General features: G+C 38.8%; 1 pseudogene across 1 annotated transcript; it reads left to right on the top strand.

Moving 5' to 3' along the window:
- The first annotated feature begins 1780 nt into the window (after positions 1–1780).
- On the top strand, positions 1781–3504 carry LOC310868572 (E3 ubiquitin-protein ligase TRIM39-like; annotated as a pseudogene). The gene has a single exon. The product of its transcript is annotated as an E3 ubiquitin-protein ligase TRIM39-like (transcript).
- The last annotated feature ends 2607 nt before the right edge of the window (positions 3505–6111 follow it).

The raw sequence follows: 6111 nt of genomic DNA, 5'->3' as shown, positions 1-6111 counted from the left end.
TATGTTTAATGGTGTTTTTTAGCGTTGTTACATTTATCATGCATGCCGTTACAATTAATCCGATATGCGCAGCAAATGTAACACTGGAACAGTGTCCACGTTCGGTTTAATAACTCCCAACCTGTTTTATCAAAAAAAAATAACTTGAAGTGGTTTATGGTAGCTGACATGTGTAGGTCCGTTGCCTGAAAATATTACATGTGTAGATAAAAAAAAAAATGAAACATGCAAAATGTTACATCCTTGGCGGCTCTGCCCTACTCACATTAATATGGGGGTCCTTGACATGAAAAAACAACATTAGGAAGCAAGCCTAAAATTACCAGCTACTTTAGAAATAATCCCGACAAACTACCAATATTTATAAATGTCATTACCGAAAAACAGGCCCCAATGTCACTTATAATGAGCAGACATGGCAACACTGTCAACAGGAAAACCCCTTGATATGGGGCTCCGCAAAAACAAACAATCATAAGGAAAAAGCAATCCGAAATCAATGTCCACAAATTAATTGATCAAAGTGTCCTTCACATGCTGGCATCGTGATGACCTATGTGTGTGTTTAGTGAAGTCTACATGCTTAATCCATGTGTGTGCGTCACAATAGCATGCACATTGGGTGTGTGTGTGTGTGTGTGTGTGTGTGTGTGTGGGGTGGGGATCCTAATTTGCCTGCCATTAGGCTTCTCACAACAACATTAGACCACTGCTATGAGATTATGAGAAGAGTCGTAATTTGTATGGTTGTACGAGCGGCAATACAACAAAATAAATACTTTCGGCCTAAGTCACCTAGAATCCTACACACTAAACCCAAGCGTTTAGGTTCTAAACACTTATTTGTAACACTTTTTAAACGTGTCACAGTGTTTAGATTATAAACCGAAGAACATGTTTAATCGCCAGTAACACTGTTTAAACACATAAACGTGTAGTCAGTCATATAGGTGTTTAGAATTCGAACACTAGGTGTTCTCGTGAAGTGTTTGAGTGAACTCGTGTTCTACTGTATTTTATGACCATTAATACACATTTGGCATTTTATTATTGCACACTGGTGTTTAGGTTTTAAACGCGTCCAGGGATTGACAGTGTATGATTTTAGGCAGGGCGTGAAAAACTCATTTTTCTGTCTTTAGTATCTGCCTAACAAAAAGTGGTCAAAAAAGAAAGTATGATAATACTACATTTAATAAATAGTAAATACTAATATTTGTTCTGTCATTTTATATTATATATGTATTTATTTTCAATAAATCAAAAGTTGTATAGTCATGATGGCTTGATTCTAGGCTTAATGTAATTGATATCAATAATTTTGAGCATCTATATAGGAATAATGGGAGCCACATTGCATATTACTGTCATAGCAAGAATCGCTGATCTACAAGCTCAAAATGCGTCGCAATGCAACGCATTTTGAGCTTGTAGATCAGCTATTTTTGCTAAATTTGAATTGAACTCCTGAATATTTTTTGCTATCCTGAAAAGGATAGCAAAAAATGATGTTTACTTTAACTTTATGTTAACTTTATGAATTAAATACAAATACTTTGGACATAAAAAAGACAACTTTTTAATACTAGTAGTAATTAGCTGAAATCAATAATATAACAATGGTCTGATATTAACCTGCGGGCCGCATTAAGTGATGGTGAGGGCATGTGGATCGCATGTGGCCCCCGGGCCACCAGTTGCCCATGTATGCCCTAAATAGTATATAGCAGTATAATTGACAATCATTTCATGTTTTCACTTTTATTCTCAGTGTGTAGAAATGGCATCCGCCAGCAGTCTCCATTCTGAAGAGCAGTTCCTGTGTTCTATCTGTCTGAATGTGTTCACTGATCCAATCACCACTCCATGTGGACACAACTACTGCAACGCCTGCATCACACATTACTGGAGCAGCAGTGATGTGTGTAAGTGTCCACTATGTAACCTAACCTTCAATACGAGACCAGAATGATCAGTTAATAAGGTTCTCGCAGAGATGGCTGATCAGTTCAGGAAGTCAAAGGAGCTCAAGAAAACGTCCAACACAAACCAAGAACCTGCTAAAACCAGATGAAGTGTCCTGTGACCTCTGCACTGAGACCAAGATGAAAGCTCTGAAGACCTGCCTGGTGTGTCAGATATCCTACTGTGAGACTCACCTGGAGCCTCACCTGAGACTCACAGCATTAAAACGACACATACTAATCGACCCTGTGAAGAACCTGGAAGACGTCATGTGTAAGAAACATGACAGACCTCTGGAGATGTTCTGTAAGACCGACCTCATGTATGTTTGTCAGTTATGCACTCAGTTAGACCACAGGTTCCATCAGATTGTATCTATGGAAGAGGAATACGATCAGAAGATGGCTGAGCAGGCTGAACTGGGATCGACAGTGCCAGAGGCTGTTCAGAAGATGATGATGGAGAAGAAAAGACTGAATATTCGGGAGGTCAAGGACACTGTGCAGCTCAGTAAGAAAGATGCAGACAGAGAGATAGCAGACCTTCACTGCTCTGATCAGCTGTATTCAGAGAAGCCAGGCTGAGCTCATTGGTGTGATTGAAGAGAAGCAGAAAACAACAGAGAAACAGGCTGAAGGCTTCATCAATGAGCTGCAACAGGAAATCACTCAGTTGGAGAAGAGAAGCTCTGAGCCGATTTGTCAAGCCCTTCATGGGCGGAGGGGTCAATTTGTCCATCAGTCTTCATCAGTGGGGGCTGTGAGGACAGCTGTGGATCAGCTGGAGAAGACACTCTGTGAAGAGATGAAGACGCTGACGGGTGATGCTGAGCTGAAGATGATCCATCAATATGCAGTGGATGTGACCCTGGACCCTGCTACAGCACATCCTGACCTCATCCTGTCAAGGGATGGAAAACAAGTGAGTGATGGAGACGTAAAGAAGAGGTCTTCCTCTTCTTTACGTCTCCATCACTCACTTGACGTGAAGCAGAGGTCTTCCTCGTCTTTACGTCTCCATCACTCACTTGTTTTCCAGAAGAAGCTCCCAGACAACCCAGAGAGATTCTCTACATGTCCCATTGTCTTAGGAAAACAATGCGTCTCCTCAGGAAGGTTTTACTATGAGGTTCAGGTTGGAGGGAAGACTGAGTGGGTTGTAGGAGTGGCCAGAGAGTCCATCAACAGGAAGGGGTCAATCACACTGAGCCCCAACAAAGGTTACTGGACTATAATGTTGAGTAAGGGAAATCGGTACAAGGCTAAAGCTAGCCCTTCTGTCCACCTCTGTGTAAGAAAGGAGCTCCAGAAAGTGGGAGTGTTGGTGGATTATGAGGAGGGTCTGGTGTCATTTTATGATGTGGAGTCCAGAGTCCACCTCTACTCTTTCACTGGCTGCTCCTTCACTGAGAAACTCTACCCATACTTCAGTCCATGTGTTAATGATGGTGGTAAAAACTCTGCTCCTCTGATTATCTCTCCTGTCAATCACTCAGATTCAGTGAATACTATATTATATTTTGAGTGTCTTCAACTTTAAAGGTATATTCAGTGATTTCACTCTTCGTCAAATCAGGATAGAGTGTCAAAAACGAAAACTAAGGTTTTTTGACCCCCAGGGGTTAACTGGGGACAGGGAGGAACTCCTTATATGGTCAGCACACTCTATAGTAGAGAGGATTATCACAACAAAACAAAAAAATAAGTGATATTTGAATTAAGTGAAATCACTGAATATAGTGTATATATATAATATATAATGTAATTACTATATAACACATTAATAGTATACTGTACATTAACTTTAATTGAAGTACAGCCAACTACTGATTATGGTAAATGGAGTTCTCTATGCAAGAAATATATTTAGATTAAAACATATGATGTGTCTGTGAGGCTGTTGAAATGTCTACATGTATGCCTCGGTACAAGAACATGATTGTATGTTTTATTTTAATTCAACACTTTTAGCACTGAGCAAAAATAATGGTTCTCAGTTATAAAAACAATAGTTTATTTTCAGCGTCTTCAATTTTACTGTAATTACTATAACTGCTAATTGAAGACAATAATTCAATGATTTCTATGTTAATGAGTCAATATTTTTTCATGTAGCTGATTATACATTATATAAGAATGAAAATGTGATCCTTCAAAATAAATCAGCAGTACAGATATCTGTGTGTGAACTCCTTGAATTTGACTCTCTTTGAAGTGCAAACAACATATTAATACAACTTTAAATAATTACATTTATTGGTTATATTTTATGTCATAGTACATAATCAAGTATTCAAAAGTACAAATTACGTTAGCATTTTATATTTAATGTTGATGCATTGTTTAATTGAAATTTACAATGTAAAATAAGTATTAGATCTACAACCTCCCAACACATCACACTGTGGTATATTGTGAGCTTGGAGATCAGCTATTTGCTGATCTATTTGGAATAGGGCTTAACTATTATTACATTATTATATTTGCATACTATATTTTTGTACATTTTGGACCCATACTGTACATGTTTGAAATGAAAACATTTGTTTTAACATAATTTATAAAGGTTGTCATGGTTGAAAATGTGTGTTGTGAAACGTTTGCCGGTCAATAATTATATCAACATGAACTTTTATTGTTTTATTGGAAAAAGTTACACATTATAGCTTTATACATATGGCATGAATTTAATTATGATTATTATTCTGCACTTATCAACCTGCATACAGCACGGCAGAGTCCAGGGATAGAAGGGGTTAACTTTTTACACTATACGTTCCGTTGTCTTGAATCTAAACGCTAGCCTGACACTCTATGTCAGGCAGAAAACTAATATTTACTTAAGTCATGTTTATCTGTCTTTATTTATATCTGCGTAACTCTACTCTACTCAAATATTTAAAGATGGGGTGCAGTGATTTTCTTTCCACCCTAAAACATGATCATCAGGTATTATTATTATTATATCAGGAGGAAGAATAGTTTTTTTTTCAAAAAAAAGAGTACAGTATTTGTTAAAATGCCGTTTTTATGTGGACACGCCCACATGCAGATCATTAAGTATGCTTGGTTTGCCTGGTGGGTGGTGATGGGTGTTGATCAACCTGAACTGAAGCCGCACCCACAGCTGTGGGAGGGGATGATAGTGTGATGTCACTATATCACTGTTTTTTTTTTCATTGGCACGTTTGACTGTCAATGTTTCAGCCTCCAGAAAGACATCATTACACATAAAAACCTGTGGGTCTAATTAAGTACTGTCACCTGATAAACACATGAAAAGCTAGAAAGAATACAAAAATATCTGCACAAAGTTTGGTTTGGCTTGATTCTAAGTGCCCCTCTGGGCACAGGTCTCCACCAGGGCAGGTCAGGTTGTGGCCTCCTGGTGGCGCTATAATAGGCCAATGTGAAAAGGGTGACATTTCTTCTCACGCCTTGCATGGTAATTAGATGATAATTGGAGGCATTTCTTTAAAAAAATGCAAAAATCCACCTGTTGGTGGCATAATAACAGGCCAATGTGAAAAGCGTGAGATATGTTCCTCAGCCTAGTATATGAAAGTCTCACATAAGTGAGACTTTTCACTAAAGTTTTCACGTAAATTGCACGCTCCGTTCATGATTTGAGGCTTTTTGTTTAAAACAGGCCAATCCTGCAAAATTTGAAAGCCAATGTTAGCCAATTAGGCTTAAATATCGGACAGATCCGTCTTGAACACATGCCTATAAAGATAGTGTGTAACGATTTGCAGGATTTCTGGACCGAATCTGTACCAGTAATATCCAAAAATGTGTTTTACAAAGGTCGGCCTCCTGGTGGTGCTATAACTGTTGTACCAACAATTTGGAATCGACTGTGTTAACGGTGCCGGAGATTAGCTGGTAACGGACAGACGGACGGACGCGCACACACGCACACACGCACACACGCACACACACACACACACACACACACACACACACACACACACACATACACAGACGGAGTGCAAAACATACTCTCTCCCCATGCCTTCGGCCTGGTGGAGACAATACATATTTTTGTAAATCTATATTGGAATAATTCGTTGTTTGACGTCATGGAGTTGAAACGGTGCTGATTAGCCTGAAACATATGATTAAATGGGCGTGGCTAGAGATTCAG

This window comes from Protomyctophum parallelum (assembly GCF_964188405.1).
Source record: "Protomyctophum parallelum genome assembly, chromosome: 13".
In the NCBI taxonomy this organism is placed as follows: Eukaryota; Metazoa; Chordata; class Actinopteri; order Myctophiformes; family Myctophidae; genus Protomyctophum; species Protomyctophum parallelum.
The sequence above is the reverse complement of the archived record's forward strand: the minus strand, read 5'-3'. Positions and strand labels throughout refer to the sequence as shown.